Source organism: Phacochoerus africanus, chromosome 2 (genome assembly GCF_016906955.1).
Source record: "Phacochoerus africanus isolate WHEZ1 chromosome 2, ROS_Pafr_v1, whole genome shotgun sequence".
In the NCBI taxonomy this organism is placed as follows: Eukaryota; Metazoa; Chordata; class Mammalia; order Artiodactyla; family Suidae; genus Phacochoerus; species Phacochoerus africanus.
In genome coordinates, this window is record NC_062545.1 from 3,571,426 (window position 1) to 3,592,030 (window position 20,605).

Here is a 20,605-nt window from a genome sequence, read left to right on the forward strand (position 1 = left end):
TTTTCAACAAAGGAAGCGGGACTATACAGTGGTGGAAAGATAGGATTTTCAGCACAAAGTCTTGGGGAAAGCTGGACAGCCACATGTAAATCGATGAAGTTAGAACACACCCTCACACCAAGCACAAAAATAAACTCAAAACAGCCTCAAGACCTAAATATAAGACATCAAATCCTGGAAGAGATTCTAGCCTGGGAATCTCCATATGCTGCGGAAGCGGCCCAAAGAAATAGCAAAAAGACAAAATAAATAAATATCCTGTGAACAGTAAAAGCGGCCCAAAGAAATAGCAAAAAAAAAAAAAAAAAAAAGCAAATGCTGGAGAAGGTGTGAAGAAAAGGGAACTCTCTTGCACTGTTGGTGGGAATGTGAATTTGTGCAGCTACTGTGGATAACAGTATGGAGGTTCCTCAAAAAACAAAAAAAAGAGTTGCTATATGATCCAGCAACTCCACTTCTAGACATACAGCCAGAGAAAATTTAATTTGAAAAGATATAGAAACCTCAATATTCATTGCAGCACTCTTTACAATAGCCAACACATGGAAGCAACCTAAATGTCCATCAACAGAGGATTGGATAAGGAAGATGTGGTACATGCACAGAATGGGATATTACGCAGCCATAAAAATTAAAATAACACCATTTGCAACATGGATGAACCTAGAAATTATCATAGTAAGTCAAATAAGTTAGAGGGAGAAAGACAAAACTGTACAGTAATACTTATCTGTGGAATCTAAAATACGACACAAATAACTTATTTACAAAACAGAAACAGACTCACAGGCATAGAGAACAAACCTGTGGTTGCCAGAGGGGAGGAGTTTGGGGAGAATAAATTAGGCATTTTGGATTAGCACATACAATCTACTATATGCAAAAGAGATAATAACATCCTGCTGTAAAGCACAGGGAACTATATTCAATCACCTGTAATAAACCATAATGGAAAAAAACGGGAAACTTTTCCACCTGAGCCCTGCAGCCTGAGCGTCTCCACGTTCATACCAATGACCTGATACGGCCAATTCTACCTTCTGGGTTTGAGACTACTGCGCTCGTGCTGTGCTCACTTGACTTTCCCTTGCATGTTCAGATCGCTCACCTAGTCTCCCCCGGTAAAGTCGCCCAGTCCTCTGTCCCCTCATTAATTCTTTACGTCAGTTCCTCTCACATTTGTTTTCACTTCCTTTGCCAAATAGGACTTTGGGCTCCGCACTCCAACCACCCTTCTCCATCGCCTTGTCACGTAATTTAGCGCTCTCGTGTCGTCTGATCTCCCGATCCCCTGCTCTCCTCCTTCAGCTGGGCGTGGACTGTAGCAAGTGTGTGTGTGTGCGTGTTTTCCTGGGTAAATTTTACACCTATTCTTCACAGGATGTATTTCAAAATTTTTATACTCTCCTTAGGCTCTTTCTCCACTTGCTTCACCTTATACAGGGAAAATGCAACAACCTGTTAATACTATAAATCCTTTAATTTCTTGCCATCAAATTAAAATTTTGCTTTTGTCCCCCTCCTTTGTTCCTTCCCTTATGTGACAATAGCTGAGGCGTTCCTTCTCCTGGCTGAAGGCTGTCTCCTCTTTGTCTCTGGATCTAAATGCCAATCTGTGCCCACCCCCAGTTACCCCACTCATTGGGGGTTTCCTGCTCTTCTCTCTTATCTCCAGAGAAGAGCAGATTAGACCATTATCCCGCCTCTTCCTAGCGATGGGGTAACTCTTATCAAGAGATTAACTAACAGGCAGAAGATGGTATTTGTACTCACTAACGTATCTTCATCATTTAAAAACTCAATCATGGGCTCCTCCCCCTCTTTCCCTGTTTGTCAGGAGTTGTCAATAAGCATTTTATGTCCAACCAAATCCCTCACTCTTTTTTCCCTCATTTAAGCAAATTCTGGCTCCCACATCCCCTTCCAACTCTCAGGCCACATGCACTGGCAATTTTCATCCTTACCTTCCTTGGCAGGATTTGACAGTAACTTCTCCTTGCTCACATCCTGAAGTGCCCTGCACCCTAACTTTCAAGGCACACGATCCTGGTTTTCTGCTTTCTCTTTCCTACCCTTCTAAATCCTCTTTGCAGCGGTCACCTTCTCTGTCTGTCCTAGGCTCTCTTCCTCTTACTAGACACCTGTCCCTTGCCAGTCTCTTCTATATCATTGTCCTAAATAACTGTTTCTGAGCTGATTTCTTCACATGTCCATATTCTGCTCACACTGATTTTTCAGACCTGTATGGTTACTGGTTTACTGAATTTCTCCACTTGGCTGACACACAAATGGTGAGTTAAAGAAGCCACTATACTCAACACCTGGCAACTACACTCTACCTCTTGCAGTGACAGCTTCTAAGTCAAACTCCAAAATTCCAGCCTCAGATTATTCTCTACACTGCAAACAGAGTGATTGCTCTATACAAATCTAGTTACATTACTCTCTGCCTTCAAAAGCAATTTCCTATAACCCTGGAAACCCTTATTCCATTTCCATCCTCATACTCCGCATTCTTTCTTTTGCATATAAGCCTATATATAGATTGATCTATCTATCTATTCTCTTTTATTCGGTTCTTTTTTTTTTTTTTGGCTTTTGTTACGTCACATGGAGGGTCCCAGGCTAGGGGTCCAATCAGAGCTACAGCTGCCGGCCTTCACCACAGCCACAGCCACAGCAATGGCAGAGCCTTAACCCACTGAGCGAAGCCAGGGATTGAACCTCATGGCTCCTAGTCGGATTCGTTTCTGCTGTGCCACGACAGAAACTCCTCTACTCACTTTCTTAGCTGAGACATTACTTCCTTCAAGAAGCTAGTCCAGAACCTCCAAAGTGGAGGTTCTAGAGCACCTGTGCTCACCCCTATGGCAGTGCTTTTCATATTATAAATTCTCTTTCTTTGTGTCTTCTACAATATTGTAAGTTCCCCAAGGCCAAAAACTGTGTCCTGCTTACTCTTTTATGTGCAGTCTTCAGCACGTTGCCTGGATAGAATGGATACTTATTAAATATTTGTTGAATCGATTAATTATTACTCTCTTCCCATTATGTTATGATTGCTTGATCGCCCACAAGCCTTATATTTTTTAATACACTGCATTAAATGTCTTCTTTGAGAAAGAGACTACCCGGGGCGGTATTACATAGTGAATGTATCACTATGTGGAAAATGCTTCATGGCTCTGCCAAGCAGTGTTAAAATGGAGAAAGACACATGCTGAACGCACAGGAGATGAAAACAGTACGAAAAATAGCTTCAATAATATATAAGCAGTAAAATCATTTTCTAAGACGTCTGGTGACGTGATTGCAAGACTACTGAGCATAATGAAACAAACAAACAAAACCCAAAGACGTGAATTGATAAATAGCGTTCATATGCGAACACACTTTTGGGTTTGATCCGTGTTGAGGAAGGAGGATGGTGGGGTGAGGACAGCTTCTGGGACAGGCACACCCGGGTTGGGATCATGTTGGCGTGCTTTAGCCATGTGACCTGGAAATGACACTGGACTTTCCAGATCCACGAAGTGAAGTGGTATCAACTAGCTGTGACCCCAGAATTCATGCCTGGAATCCTCCTTCCACTGTGATGAGATGGGGAGGTGGAACTTTGGGAGGTGATTAGGTCATGAGCGTGGAACCCTCATGAATGGGGTGAGCGCCTTTATTAAAGACCCCGAACGTGAAGACACAGAGATGAGAGGGCACCTGTGAACCGGGCAGAGGGCCCTGAGCAGACTCCAAACCTACCAGCTCCTTGACCTCGGACGTCCAGCCTCCAGGCCTGCGAGAAACTCATTTCTGTTGTTTCTGAACCACCTGTCTATGGCACATCTGTTATAGCAGCCTGAAGGGACTGACACATGGGGATGATGAAAACTTCCCCCCCAAAGCTCAGCAGCAACGATGAGAGGAGGTAATGTATGCGAAACACCCACACCCCAGCCCATCTCAGTCCGCAGTGGTTCCTGTTGTTCCTACACCCTGAGTGTCTTTGGGAAGCCAGCTGGCCACTCAGAAATAGAAATGGAAGCAAACAGTTAGACAGAGGGAATGAGACAGGTCTAAGAAAGTAATGTGCTCCGTTCCCTGTGTATGTTAGTTCTTTCTGAAAAGGAATGAAGGGAATAATTCTGTTTGCGAGGAAGAATAGTCAATAGATCCACAGACTTTATCTCTTTAATTTGCACAGGCTTCCGCTGGAAAAAAGGACACACCCCCCTCACCAGGGGATATAAGCACATGGAGTTCTTTTTTTAAAATGTGGTTTTTACACATGTCTATTAAAAGTCCAAAAATTTTTTTGTAATATATGCGCTCACTCCCTTGTGTATGTTAGTTCTTTCTGAAATGGAATGAAGGAAATTATTCTGTTTGCAAGGAAAAATAGTCAATAGACAAAATTTTGGCTTTTTAGTAAGCATATGCAAAAACCACATTTTAAAAAAAGAATTCCATGTGCATATATCCGCGGTAAGGGGGGAGTGTCTTTTTTTCCAGTGGAAGCCTGTGAAAACTAAAGCGATAATGTCTGCGGATCTGTTTGCGTTGCTTGGAAGAAACTGCTTTAGAAACATGGTTTTGTTGTTGCTCTTTTTTAAAAAAATCCTCCTTTTTAAAAAGATGGGAAAATTTTTTTAAAGTTGTATTGCTTTACTTTGTCTTGAAGTCTTCTTATTCTTTCTCAGTAATTTTTTATGTGGTTTACAAAGTTGGAAATGCCCATTCGGGTGAAATTCAAGAATTTGGTTTCTTCATGACCCTGTGAGTGGAATAGCCGCTGTGGAGTAGGTTAACTCCCAACTATTAATTAGCTTAGCAAGTGCTGAGTTCAGTAAGAAAGCAAATATTACCCACTGGCCAGAAGTACTTATTGTAAAAGTAAGGTGCGGAGTTTACTTAGAACAAGGAGGTGCAGCCGGAACGAATCCCAGTAGTATCCATGAGGATGCAGGTTCGATCCCTGGCCTCACTTAGGGAGTAATGGATCTGGCGTTGCTTTGAGCTGTGGTGTAGGTTGCACCTGTGGCTCAGATCTGGCGTTGCTGTGGCTGTGGTGTAGGCCAGCAGCTGTAGCTCTAATTGGACCCCTAGCCTGGCAACCTCCATGTGCCGAAGGTGTGAACCTAAAAAACAAAAAAAAATGAAAGAAAGAAAAAGGAAGGTCATGGTTGTGTTTGAAGGAAAAGTGTAAAATACCAAGACTATTCACTGTCAATTTACCCTAAAGGGAAGCTGTGAGTCTTTAATTCTCATGTTTTTGAGAGTCACTTGGAGAACTTCTGTGTTATTGAAGAAGTCCTAAGAAAGACTGGGTGGCAATCTAGTCTTTAAATCACAACATCATAGAACCTGAAAGAAATTATTATGGTCTTCTTTTCAAAAAGCATGTTATGGGTGTTTCGGAAGAATGATAATGGGTTTCCAAAACAAGAAAAGCAGTAACTGTTTTTGGATCAAATACATTTTGTCATTTAGGAGTACATAACAAATAGTTGGTTCGCTAAATTAATTAAACAACTGATTTTTGTTTAAAAAGGCCATCAAATGAGTTACCTTAAACTCTTGCTAAAATGAGTCTATTCTGAACTGTATCCAGGCTACATAAACATAACCAGAAGTATCCCAAGACATGATTCCCACTCATGTATGTTTATATTGTATACAATGTATATCAAAGTGTGTATTTATGGTCATGGCTTCCTAGGCAGATGCACAGGCAGGACTCTGACTTGTCCCGACCAGCCCTTGTGCGTTTGGTTCTATAGAAATCAAACCGTAGTGTTATGATGCCAACGTGCTCTTCCTGCTTGAAGGAGGTCCTGGAGCACAGCCCTATGGCCCTCCAGGACTGTCTCATTGACTTGATCATCTAATAAGTCTTCCTATTTAAACCACAAGCCCGTATGGCACTAGCTCCTTCTCTCCTTGGAACACGCATCCCCGGGAGATGCGTTGCTGCTGCCCTTTTACGACTCTCATCTCTCCCTCTTCCTGCCAGTTTATGACTCTGTCTTTCCTCAATGTGAGGCAAGTCATTGTCTGCATTTTTATGGGTCTCAAGCATGGATTTTTCACTCCTAATTAATTCGAGGGCAATCCTAGCTGAGTGCGAAGGCAATGATACCCTTGAAGAAGGGAAGGAGCCACTTTCCTTTCAGGTGGACTCTGGGAATGAAAGGATGCTTGGGGATAAGTTTTCAAATTGTTTTGCCACACGTAAGCACCGAGGTTACATCTTCGGGGAGAAAGGTGCTGCCGCTCTTCTCCTGTCTCCTTCACGTCGCCCCGTGAGCATCCTTTAACCGCAGGAAAGAGCTGTCATGCTTGCCTTCTAGAATGCCTCTTATTCTTTTATTTATTTATTTTTTTCTGAGGCTGCTCCCAAGTGAGAACAATTACGTATGTCCTGTTTTCCTCTGGCTCTGAGGGAAATAAAAATCTGCTTTTCCTTCTGAGCTGGTGTAGCCGCTGTACTGCCGTTTCACTGACAAGCGTTTCTTCCTTACTGTCCTCTTCTCCAGAGCTCTGGGTTTATGGAAGTCTCATTCTGATCCAAGACCGGTCCCGAATCAGATGAGTCTCGAGTAATTGGTTGCATCAATTTGAAATGTTCTATAGAAATTAATTATATACATATGTGCAAGCTTACACTCGAGTCGTGGTGAAAGAAGTGGCGAGGAGACTCACAACCCATAAACAGTCACGATTACACATTTCCATCTGCACCAGGAAAGAGGTTTTCACTCTAACCTTGAAGGCACATTGGGGAGCAATGCAAGCATTTTAGAGAGAGAAAGACTGATGGTATTTTCATTTGAAAAGAATGAGAAGTATCATGGAGACCGAGGCAAGAGAGAATTTCACAGAAAAGTAGATGCTATTTGTATGTAAGATAAGGGTTAACTATCTTCTGTATTTACAAAAAGGCAATTATCTCATTAAGAGTATCTGCTTAGATGTAGATATGTTTTACTGGTATTTTAACCCTTAATTTCTATTTTATTCTAGGAAAGATTAATAGGAGGTTACTTAGAAACCAGACTGTGATATTGTGGATAAAGCACACAGCCTGCTGTGGCTCGGCAGGTTACGAACCCGACTGGTGTCCATGAGGGTGCAGTCCAGTCCCTGGCCTCGCTCAGTGGGTTAAGGATCCAGTGTTGCAGCAAACTGTGGTGTAGGCTGCAGGTGTGGCTTGGGTCCTTGGGTCGAGTATTGCTGTGGCTGTTGTAGGCCTACAGCTGTAGCTCTGATTCAACCCCTAGCCTGGGAACTTCCATATGCTACAGGTGCATCCTCAAAAAGAAAAAAATAAAATAAAATAAAACACACAGACACAATTCAGTGGAAGCTCGGAAAATGATATGTGGTGTGTGTGTGTGTGTGTCCACTTCCCTTGTCTTGCGCTTCCACGTGGAGGAGTGTCTGAATCCTGTCCCACTCACTCACTCCCCCAGGTCGGGAGCCCCCGTCCTCCCCTGGGATTTCTGCTCTCTACTGCCCCTGTCCTTTCTTTCTCTGTGCAGCATGCGGAGCTGTGGTGGTCCCCTTGGCTGGTCCCCTTGGTTTATACGGACACACTCAGGCCATAAGATGTGGGGTCACTTGTGCTTTAAGGAAAATGGGGCTGCCTTAAGGGTCATTTTGCACCTGGAACCTCAGCCTCTTCATTCTGAGTTTCTCTCCCTGCACCCGTGGCTCCTCCTTGCCAGACCTCCCTGCCCCTGCCCTCTCCTTCTCACTCTCCCTTTCTTTATCTTTTTTTTTTGTCTTTTTGCCTTTTCTAGGGCCGTGCCTGCAGCATATGGAGGTTCCCAGGCTAGGGGTCCACTTGGAGCTGAAGCTGCAGGCCTACACCACAGCCACAGCCACAGCCACTCGGGATCCGAGCCGTGTCTGTGACCTACACCACAGCTTGTGGCAATGCCAGATCCTTTGACCCACTGAGCAAGGTCAGGGACCGAACCCGCAACCTCATGGTTCCTAGTAGGATTCGTTAACCACTGCGCCGCGACGGGATCTCCCTCACTCTCCCTTTCTTATCAGTGTGAGTCACCAGCTTGGATTATCTCCGAGTCTTAACTTCAGATACTCAAGCTACCTGTCAAATTATGTCACACTATGTCCCGATTTCAATTTGGGAAAGACTTCCTGAGCGTTGTCTTTCCCGCTGCTTTAGTTAGAAATTACGTTCATTTGCAAAAGGTAATCCCCTTAACAGTAGCTTTGAAAAAAGGTAGAAAGTTTCTTTGTCACGTATCAAGACAGGCCCCAGGTCGGGATGGTGGCCCCATGTCCTCGAAGAACACAGCCCCTCCTTTCTTTCCTCCCAGCCATTCCCCAACTGTTGCCTCCCAACTTCCCAAACCTGCCAAGAACAACTTCTGCTTAGATCTCAAAGGCTGTGGGCTGGTGTAAGAGTCTGGGGAGTGTAGTCCTTTTGCTGAGGAGGGTGGCGGGGCAGGCAGATCTGGGGCAGAACCCAGCAGTCCCTGCAAAACCTGCACTCTGATCCTTCATTCGCATGGTAAACTGATGCCTTAAATACAGCACAGGTCTGCCCTGGGTGTTCAGTTGTAACAGGAGCCCAGCATACAAGGTAAAGGAACTAATGGACCTTTCTGATGGATCGCTCTTAGCCAGCTTGTGGGGTCGGCCGTCCGGGGGCTGTGGGGCTTCGCCAGGGCCCTTGGCGTCACATCATGCGAGCTGGTAATAACTATGAGACCCCTGGTAGTTACCCTGCTCAGTACACTTGACCTAAGACAATGTAATTTTGACATGATAATAAAGATGTAAGATATTGCTCGGGTGTAATGATGTTATCATCAAAATGCAGAACCTGTAGAATATTTTAAGGCCCACTTGGACAGATTCTATTTCTCTTTTACTGTCCATTTTTCATGGCTATGTTCTGTTTTCTCAACCGAGAGATAGCAGGGAAAAAAAAAAAACCTGAAGGCAGGTAATTATGAAATCATTCATTCAAGTCCTTTTGCTTCTTTATGTCTTTGGTTATAAGAGGCATCCATGAACTCTTTTCCTGCCCCTGCTCCTTCTGCTTAAGATAATTCAAGGAACACACTACACGGCTCAGGAAAACGTGCTTAGAAAGGCTGTGAGATGGTCACTATTTTGTTTGTTTGTTTGTTTCTGAGTCCTCTGTACCACCCTCCTCTTATTACTGCGCACGAATACTTCTCTTTAGGTTAAAAGTTGCTTTCCTTTAAAAATATTATTTTTCAAATTAAAGTATAGCTGATTTACAATTCTATACCAAAGTGACTGACTTACACATACATAAACATTTTTATTAATATTCTTTTCCATCTCGGTCTATCCCAGGGGATTGGATATAGTTCCCTATGCTGTAACAGTAGGACCTTGAGCTTATCCATTCTAAGTGCAATAATTCGCATCTACTAACCCCAAACTTGGAGTTCATCCTACCCCCCTCCCCCTTGGCAACCGCAAGTCTCTTCTGTATGTCTGTGAGTCTGTTTCTTAACAGCCATGTCCTTAACCATTCACTAATTGTTTCACCTGTATCAAAGTTTACAGCCAACGAGTTAACATAGTTTTCTTCTGTGACAAATTACGTACTGTCAGTTTTGCAGGATTCCGTGTATTTTTCATTTGGGTCTTGCTAGTGCTGTAGTGGGCACTGTTAAGTAACTTAGTATCCAACAGTCGGTGACTAATGCTGTGGATGCCTGGGGCATGGGGATTATGAAAGGACTCAGGTAGCCACATGATTTAGTGCTGCCTACACAATGGAAAAGAAGTGAACAATATATTATTGATGACTTAGGAAAAGTGTAAGAGGATCAAATATGCTTTTTCACTCTGCTATGCAGCTATAGTATTTGGGAGCTCAGATGGATGTATGAATACATAGAATTGATATATTTTTTTTGTCTTGTCTTTTGAGGGCCACACCCGTGGTGTATGGAGATTCCCAGGCTAGGGGTCTAATCGGAGCTGTAGCTGCTGGCCTCCGCCAGAGTCACATCAATGCCAGATCCGAGCCTCGTCTTCAACATACACCACAACTCACGACAACACTGGATCCTTAACCCACTGAGTGAGGCCAGGGATCCAACTCGCAACTTCACTGTTCCTGGTCGGATTCGTTTCCACTGCACCATGACGGGAACTCCCAGAATGGATATTTTTGACCTAGCTAACACTGTGTCTTCACTAGCAGCGAGTTAGACAGTGAGGTTACCAATATAATAATCTATATAATTGTATAAAATGCCATCTGGAAAAATATACTGCAATAATTTCTAATCAATGCTCTGCATTTAAAATCTTAAATTGTCCGCAGCAATTCTTGGAATATTAATATTTCCATGCTCCCGAGTCCAGGGTCACACCAAGAACCCAACCCTTTGAGTTGGTGAGTCTGTATCAGCTGATTCAGATCTACTTTCTTTCTTAGAACAGAACCAGAAAATCTTCTCACTTGTTTATGAGGCAGGGAAGAAAGAAAAGTTAGGAAAAACCAGGAATAAAACATCCATCCGTGAAGATAATGAGGACCAGTGAGATAACAAAGAAAAAAAATCAGAGGAAAGGACAGATTTTTGTCGTCATTTGTACTTTCATATGCTCTTAATAGAATAGCATGGATTCATTCTAAAGTAGAGCATTCAATTGATATAATGCTGGTTGACATTAAATTCCATTTAATTATTTTTAGTGAATAATTGTTTCAAGCAAATACCTGAGATGAGAGGATTTTTTTTCTCTCCTATGTTTTGCGATGTGCCTTGTAAACACATTTCTGTCTAATTCTTCATATTTTTTTTCCCTGAAGATAAATCTTCATTCTTCGATTCATTTCTCATGTAATGAAAAGCAAATTTAGGGTTATTTATATCTGTGAATTACAGTGTTTTTCTTACCAAGTGCTAAACTTGGGTAATTTTGTATTGATTAAATGTATCCCCACAATTTATCTCTATTATTGAAAAGGTTGAAGGAACATTTATTACTTTATTCTTCAGCTGGGAAAATTAAGAGAAAAAAGGTCAAGTGAAATTAAAGAGCACGTCGATGAAGCCAAAACAAAAGCTCAGGTCCCATAGAGCCCAATATCTTGCCAAAACAAATTTTGCTTAAATTTTGCTTCCATCTGCATCGTATCCAGATTTCATCAGATGGGTGCATGTCATTTCCCGTGATGTATTTGTTCTGCTGAAATAAATGAGCTCAGAATGTTTCAATATCAACCATGAGTCCAATAATCCCACCATTGTTCTCCATGCGGATTCCTTACTGCTTCTCTTCAGTTTAGTGATAAAACTCGTTGATCTCATCTCTCCCTGTCCCAACCCATCTCATCAGAGTCCAGCTATGACAGGACCTGATGGCTCTAGGGAGATTCTCGCTGTAAATAGGTGACCACCTCTTTCCCTTTGGATGGTAGCTGACCCTGTAAAACCGGTCTTTCTCCTTCTCTAGACTTTCTGTTATATGGTCAAGGAGAAAGCACATGTTCAGGAATGGAGAGGCATTCCTTTAGCATGAGACCTGCGAAGTACAATAATGAGGCTCGGAGTGTGTTTTACGAGATGGGTTATTCCTGAGGGAAGTCAGGCACAGTGTTGAGTGGACGCAACTTTCTCTGTCTGTTGCTAGAAATAGTGGGCAGCTGGACAGCGTGATCATCTGGCAGGAGGCTAATGTATTCCTTTTAAATGTACGGTGTCTGGGGTCTCATGACTATTTTTCCACCCTTGTGATTCTGTGCCTTCATTTTGTTAATCCTCCATAGAGTCATTCATTGTTCAAGACTTATGTGCTACGGAGTTCCCGTCGTGGCGCAGTGGTTAACGAATCCGACTAGGAACCATGAGGTTGCGGGTTCGATCCCTGGCCTTGCTCAGTGGGTTAAGGATCTGGCGTTGCTGTGGCTGTGGTGTAGGCCAGCAGCAACAGCTCTGATTAGACCCCTAGCCTGGGAACATCCATGTGCCACGGGATCGGCTCAAGAAAAGGCAAAAAGACCAAAAAAAAAAAAAAAGACTTATATACCAAAAAGTTCTTTCAGAAGCCATACTCATAACTCATACTATTAATGAAGTTTCCATTTTTTGCCTACAGTTTAAAATATTTTGAGGACACTTTCAAGCAGATGAAATGTACAGATCTGAAGGGTGCATTCAGATGGTTTTTGATTAATGTAAACACTCTTTCTGAGGTACAGAATATTTCCATTCTTCTCCACGGCTCATCCACGGCCTTTTCCTTTCAGTTCCTCCCCAGGTGGCAATTAGTGTTCTGAGTTTTACCTCCATACATCAACGTTTCTTGTTCAAGAACTTCATATAAATGGTACCGGATAATATGTACTTGGTGGAGACTAGCTTCTTTGCTCCATACAATACTTGAAGTTCATTCATACGTGCCAGTAGTTCATGCTGCTTTAAGGCATTTTTTTTTTTTTGTCTTTTTGCTATTTCTTTGGGCCGCTCCCACGGCATATGGAGGTTCCCAGGCTAGGGGTCGAATCAGAGCTGTAGCCACCGGCCTACACCAGAGCCACAGCAACGCGGGATCCGAGCCGCATCTGCAACCTACACTACAGCTCACGGCAACGCTGGATCCTTGACCTACTGAGCAAGGGCAGGGACCAAACCCGTGACCTCATGATTCCTAGTCGGATTCGCTAACCACTGTGCCACGATGGGAACTCCAAGGCATTTTTTAAAAATCTGTTCTGCTGTCGATGGATGTTTAGACTGTCTAGACATTGCTATAAGGAATGTAGCTGCTACAGACATTCATATATATATATAAAACATATGCTTTTATCATTTTTGTTCTTCCTGTTTAGGGCCTCCAGAACAAGGTTGAATAGAAATGGTGAGAGAAGGTGTCATTTCTTTGTTCCCCATTTTAAGGAAAAAGCAGTGCTTTTTGCTAGCATGTCTCATGTTAACTATATTTTTAAGAATAATTTGTATTGATTCATGGAAGTTTCCCTTTATTCCTTTGTTCATAAAGAACTTTTATCAGAAAGTTGGCTATTGTCAAACATTTTTTACACATTAATTGAATATATAATATAATTAATCTCATTATTCTGTTCATACAGTGAGTTACACTGATGTGATGTTTATTCAATCGGCTTTACGTTTCCGAAATAAAACACACTTAGTCATGATGTATTGTCCTTTTTTATATATTTCTGGATTTTACTTGATCATACGTGTTAAGTTTTATTTCTGCGAAAATTCACCAGGGATACTAGTTTTTAGTTTTCATTTCTCATAATGTCTTTATCTGGTTTGCTTGGTTATAAAAATGAATTGGCGATTTGTTTCATTTTGTCTTCTCAAATTTCTGGAATGATGGCAGTATTTATTTTTTCGTCTTTGAAATAATTTGCTGGTGAAACCAGCTAAGCCTGGAACTTTCCTTGTGGAAAAGTTCTCCATAACGAGTTCAATTTCTTTTACATATGAAAGGTTATTCAGATTTTCTATTTGTCTTAGTAAGTTTTTTGAAGTGATATTTTTCAGAAAAATGTGACCGTTTGCCTATGTCATTAAATTTATTGACAGAAAGCGTTTTGTTTTGTTGCCACATTTACCTTTTAATGCTTCTAAGAGCTGTAATATCTCATTTTTCACTATGATTTTGGTCGTTGGTGGGCTTTGGGTTTACGCCCATCCCTTACAGCAATTTCTACTCCCGCCTGGTGTGATTGATTTTGTTAAATTAATTCTTCCAGTGCATTTTGAACAGGGTCAGAGGGTCTTGGCATTGAAAAGAGCCGTGTATCTTCCGTTAACATGCAAGGGATTAAAGCAAATTCTGACTCCGCCTCTTACTAGTGTTGTGAGCTGAACAAGTTATACACCCTCAGTTTCCTCACATGCAAAATGGAACAAGAACAATAGGCCCTCCCTGATGTCTGATAATATCTGCCCCAAACTAAAATATTCTATATAAACCCTTAACACACATCATGGCATGTAATGATAACGTTAAGAATTGCAAGAAATATTTATTCCTGTCAGTATTTTATTCTATTACAACGCAAACATTTTGTCTTCTGAAAAATATTCTCATAGTTTAATATGCAGCCATGCGCAAGGCGAAAGTACTCTGATAAATCATTTACAGATGTTCATCGAACCGCGGTTAAAGTAATCCCTTCTTACGCTTTCAGACATATCAAATCTACTTGGTGCTCATAACATCTTAATTTGTTCTGCATTAAAAATTCAACCTTAAGACTTCAGTGAAGACATAACTCAGGAAGACAAATCAATACGTACATGCTTAGTGTTAAGCACAACCAGATTTCATATCACAAGGCAGATCAATTTAGTGCTAAGATCAGGAAATCCATGTCTCTCAGCACTGCACGTTTAATTGATAATGGCATCTGAAGTTAATGACTCTCGGCTTTTCAAATAAATGTGTACCATGTTCTTGAGTAATTTCTCGACACGTGGGACGAGGCTAGCAGAATTGCATTCACTGGGTTTGAAAGACAATGTGACACCTAATTCACGAGGAATATAATTTATTGAAAAAGAAAGCATTATGGTAAAAATATATTCATGAATCAGAAAAATTGATGATTTTTCAGGGGAGAGAATAAATATTTCCATTGACCACAGCGTTTGTTGTGAGCTTATATCAACTACGAAGTGACTTTTATTTGTTCTACTCCCTGGTCTATATTCGCTTGCAGTTTCACCAAGTGGTCTAGGAACTTTATGGGAATTAGTGAACACTATGCTTAATTGATTCTGTCTTTGATCTTGCTAATCTTCATATCACAGAAATATGCCCAATGATTTTAGTGCATTTAATTCCTGGGAGAACCACCTAAGATCCTATCATAATAGGCGAACTAAATGAATGGGTAGATGGCATGACTTCTAGGAAAGAAATCTATTGATTGTACAACAGAGCCTCACTATTTCTGCAACTCTGGCTCATGTTATCAGCTGATAATAATGCCATTGTGGGTTATAAATCGATTTCTGGGGATGTTGCCTGAACCTGATCATCTCTGATTCAGCAGATAAAAAACAGTTATAACCTTGTACTACTGCTGGGCTGATTCAAGAAGCAAGGGCTTCTGGGAGCAAAATCTTCACTAAAATGATAATCCATTAGCTCCTCTGTTGGATTTGCCGCCATTGGCATCCTGGCAGGGCTGCCCTCTCTGTAGACTTGCAAAGTTTTTTAATAGGAGGGATTCGTGGAGGTCCCCACCGTGGCTTAGCACTAATGAACCTGACTAGTATCTATGGGGATGAGGGTTTGATCCTGGCCTCACTCAGTGGGTTTAGGATCCAGCGTCGCTGTGGCTGTGGTGTAGGCCAGCAGCTAAAGCTTTGATTTGACCCCTAGTTTGGGAATCTCCATAAAAAGACAAAAAAAAAAAAAGAGATTTGAGAGAGTTAAAGGAGAGACACTCCTCAGCCTGACATGTTTCATATTATGCCTCGAAGGGTTTTATTTATATCAACAAAAGCTAGATAGTATACATTTTACCTAGAATAAGAGACTCGGATTTAATACACCCAACTAAACACTCTTGAGAAAAAGACCTCTTACATTGTTTTTCCTTATTTCTCTCACTGATATCTGGGATTTGCTATCCCTTAATTTCTTTAGCAATTCACTGCTTAATAAATATGCCCTTTGTCATAGAAAAGGGATTTGGAGAACGATACGTAATTTTTAGGTTAATGTGTTCATATCATGTCTGAATGACATTGTAGAGACAGAAGTGCTTTTTTTTCCGTCTCAGGATAGGAGTTTTTGATGCATATCTGTGTTGTCTGGGTGAAACTGCTTGGAGGTGGTAAGTGAACTGCATGAAGGCAAGCATGTAGAATTTAAAAAAACTTACCAATTAGTGTGTTCAGTAATGACCTGTCCAACTCTGGAATGGTTTGAAGATGCGCTGTTATACTAACGGTATGTACTGTTACCTCTAGGTTTGAGGGAAGGCTGGGTAATATCTGCTTATTTTTATAAGACACCCTGGCACTTTCTCTGTGTAACTGTTTATTTATAGAGAAACTAACTGGTAAAACTTGAAAGCGATCATAGGGCAACCTTTCCACTAAGTGTCTAGATTTCCAGCATTAGGTTGATGGCACTATTCCCCCATGGGGAACAATGCTTCTGGACTGGGGCAGGGACTCTAGGCAGTGCCCAGGAAGACACAGACCTGACACACCCTCAGTGTATTCATTCAACAATTATTGAAGTTCCCAATGTGGTTCAGCGGGTTACGAACCTGCTAGTATCCATTAAGATGCAAGTCGATCCCTGGCCTCGCTCAGTGGGTTAAGGATCCGGCGTTGCCCTGAGCTGTGGTGTAGGCCAGCGGCTGCAGCCCTGATTCAGTCCCTAGCCTGGGAATTTCCAAATGCCACAGATGCAGACCTAAAAAGAAAAAAGAAAAACAAACAAACAAAACAAAACAAAACAACCAACCAAACCAAACAAACAAAAACCAATTATTTACTTCATGCCCATCCTGGGCGGGATCATCTGCTCGGTCACAGGAACGAGGGGTGAACGGGTAAGACAAGAATCCCTGACTTAAACAGGAGTTTCTGTTGTGGCTCAGTGGTAATAAACCTGACTCGTATCCATGCGGATGCAGGTTTGACCCCCTTGCTCAGGGAGTTAAGGGTCCAGTGTTGTCATGACCTGTGGTGTAGGTTGCAGACATGGCTCGGATGCCACGTTGCTGTGGCCGTGGTGTAGGCCTGCAGCTGCAGCTCCGGTTGGACTCAACGCCCAGCCTGGGAACTTCCATATGCTGCCAGTGCAGCCCTAAAAAGCAAAGTAAAAAAATTAATTAAATAAAAATAATCCCTGACTTAGGAAGTTTATACCCTAGTGATGAAGCCAGGCAGGAAATACTGATCATATGAGGAGGAGAAACAGGAGGCAGCTCTGCGAATGAAGACTTGGCCAGTCAGGTGGGGGTGGGAGGAATCCCGGGTGTAAGCAGAGAGAATCTCAAACACTTCAGTGCATATTTACTGCACTGCCAAACCAAAATTTTATTTAGGCAAATGGGGGCCTTCCCTGTCTAACGCCTCCTTCTCTTCCAGACGTCTCGTCAGTGACTCCCACACTTTCAGACTTTGTTTTATCTCTTCACAGAGCACGTTACAGAGCCTCTATTTAGTACTAATAATGCTCCGTCTTTAATGGGGTGCCAGGCTTCATAGCCTTTTTTTGTAAATTATCGTCATCGTCATTGACATCACCTGCAATCAAGTTGCATCTGCAGGAGTTCCCATCGTGGCGCAGGGGTTAACTAATCTGACCGGGAACCATGAGGTTGCGGGTTCGGTCCCTGGCCTTGCTCAGTGGGTTAAGGATCCGGCATTGCCGTGAGCTGTGGTGTAGGTTGCAGACACGGCTTGGATCCCGCGTTGCTGTGGCTCTGGCGTAGGCCGGTGGCTACAGCTCTGATTCGACCCCTAGCCTGGGAACCTCCATATGCTGTGGGAGTGGCCCTAGAAAATCCAAAAAAAAAAAAAAAAGAGGCATTATGCAGGCAGAGAAAATCAACTTGGGGCAGATTTTCTTTGTTAACAGTCACTTGAGAGTCCTCTCCAGGCAAACGCAGCTTGTGTGTGTATGTGTGAGCACACGCACGTGTGTGTTGAGGTCGTATTTGGGGGCGCACTCTCTATCCTTTTCTCTAACTCCGAGAGAGGATAACAACACTTTTAAAAATGAGTTGAGGGTTATCAGCAGGAAAGAACCTAGTAGTATGTGCTAGAGTAGTAAGAGCAGCTACAACAAATGACCCCAAACTTCCAGGGGTTTAATGCAGTAGGTGTTTGTTTCTTGCTCACTTAAAAGTCCAGTGTTGAGGAGTTCCCGCTGTGGTGCATCAGAAACGAATCCGACTAGTATCCATGAGGATGTGGGTTCCATCCCTGGCTTCGCTCAGTGGGTCGGGGATCCGGCATTGCTGTGAGCTGTGGTGTGGGTCACAGACATGGCTCAGATTCCGTGTTGCTGTGGTTGTGGTATAGGCTGGCAGCTGTAGCTCTGTTTCTACCCCTAGCCTGGGAACTTCCATATGCTGTGGGTGTAGTCCTCAAAAAAAAAAAAAAAAAAAAAGAAAAGAAAAGGAAAAAAGAGTCCAAGGCTGATGTTCCTGGTTAGACCACAGTATTTCAGAGTCTGTGGCTCCTTCAGTCTTCCAGCTCCCTCTCACCTATAGGGCCCTTCCCTCAGCAGAAGGGAAAGGCAGGGTGAGGGGCACATCTCAGTTCTTCCAGCCTTGACCTGTCAGTGACAACTATCCTTTGGTCCACCTTCTAATGGGAAAAACTATGTCCTCAGCCATGCTCCCCACCTGCCTCCCAGAGACAAAGGAAAGCCTGGGACTGTCACACAGGCTGCCACCAGTGCTTTCCTTTCAGTGACAACGCTCTGCTGTAAGGAGAGGAGTGTGAATTTGGGGGTCCCCTTAGCTCTCCTGTAGCACCGGGTATCTGCTTTTCTCTTCTTCCCAAGCAGAATATCCTTGTACATCCCTAGGGAGACCATCCAGCATCCCATCCAGTCAGCACCTGTTGCAAAGACCAGACTCCATCACTTTCCAGAGACCCAAGTGTGGTTTCTCAGCATCTAGAAAGCCCTACCCCAAGGACAAGTCATGTGTGCCTCCCAGAGCCACAAGGATGTGACATAGGGACAGGCTAACTGCCACCTGATCTTCTGTGCAGAGAAGAATTGACTCATGGGAGACAAATCGTACTCACTGGACCATAGCCTTGAGGGACGAATGCTGGGTAAGCCCTGGGGAGACCCTACCACTGGCAATGAGCTACTTCTTTAATTAAATCCTGTTCTGCTCCCTGGGAGAAATTCTGTTACCCATTGTTCCTGTCTTCATGGAGCTTCCATCCTAGTGGGGAAGACTAACCATATGCAAATATTATTAAAAATTCCGTAGCATATTAGACTGGTAAGTGCTATAGGGATGAACAGAATTGATGGAGACACAGGATTCCATTTTTAGGTAGGACGGACTGTCTTTCAATGTAGATTTTATTAAAGTCCTGAAGGAACTTATGGAGACAGAGCCAGAGAGCCATGGTCATACCAGACGAAGGACCTTATTGAGAGGAGCTAGTGCTCCAGTGGTTGAGGTACGGCAATGAGTCCTGCATCTCGGGGGTGGAAAGACGGAGGGGAAGAGTCACAGGAAGGGAAATCCTAGAAGCAAGAAGAGGGCATAACATGTAAGCTCTACTCTGTTCTGCTCTCTGGACTTCAGATTTTCTTCTGAGTGAAGTGGGATGCCCTGGGAAGTTGGGAGCAAAGAGCAGCATAGTCACACTTGCTGTCACCCACGAGTTGCTGGATGGGAACAGAAGCAGACGCAAGGAGAGCTGAGGGGACACGCCACGGCCCAGGGTGGTCGCCACCAAGCTGTCCTGCACATCAGCCCATCCGGACCCAGTGTGCTTTGCAATGGTGAGAATTCCAAATGAATGCCTGAACAACACTCTGTCTCCCACTTCTAAATTTCAGCGAATAACCCCGTCTCTCCAGCTACATCTCTTCATACGACTCTTCGTTTCTATTTGCCAACTAGTTTATGAAGATGTTTAGCAAAGAAAAGACCAAAGTAATTAGTCAGTGGACAGGTGGGCCCTGAATCAATGAAATACATTTAGTTCATTGAGTGTACTCATTTTATTTTTCGCAGGAGAAACCTAAACCGCAGGGGAATGTTGATTTTGACACAATTAGTTAGCTAACCTGAGAAATAAATTTTCCTGTTACACATTTAAAAAATGTTAATTGACTTGCTGGAAGTCAGACGATATAGCTGTATTTGTAAATTCCAACAAACATTTCTCTGTCACTTTCTGATGTTGATTTTTCCAAATGTAAAAAATTAAGGTATAATTTACATACAGTAATACCCACCCTTTTAGTGCAGGCTTTTTACAGAGTTTTGGCTTGTAACTACCCCCACAATAAAGATTTTGAACCGTCCATCACTCTACAGAATTCCCTTCTGTCCCCGTGCAGTCAAGCCTTCTTCCAGCGACAGCTCTTTTCAACTGCTAATCTGTTTTCTGTCCCCATAGGTTTTCCTTTGTGAGAATGTCCTATAATGGGATAGTGCTGTATTTAACCTTATCACTTTCTTCTTTTCAGTTTATTTATTAGATTTGCCTAATTTATTTTGAACTTTAGTTTCAAGATGCACATAGGTGTGTGTTTTAAAAATAGACTCTATCAGAGCAATTTTAAATTTAGCAAAATTAAAGAGAAGATACAGAGAATTCCATAGACCTCTGCCCCCACGTATCCCCAACTGCCTCCTCTGTCAACATACCCCACTAGAGTGCTCATTTGTTATAATCAGTAAACCCACGTTGGCACATCATTATCATACAAAGCCCATAATTTTTAGTAGGGTTCCCTCCTGGTGCTACACATTCGGTGGATTTGGTCAAATGTGTAATGAGATGTATCCATCATTTTGGTACCATGTAGTGAAGTTTCACTGACCTTAAAATCCTCTGTGCTCTATTCATCCCTTTACTTCTCTTCC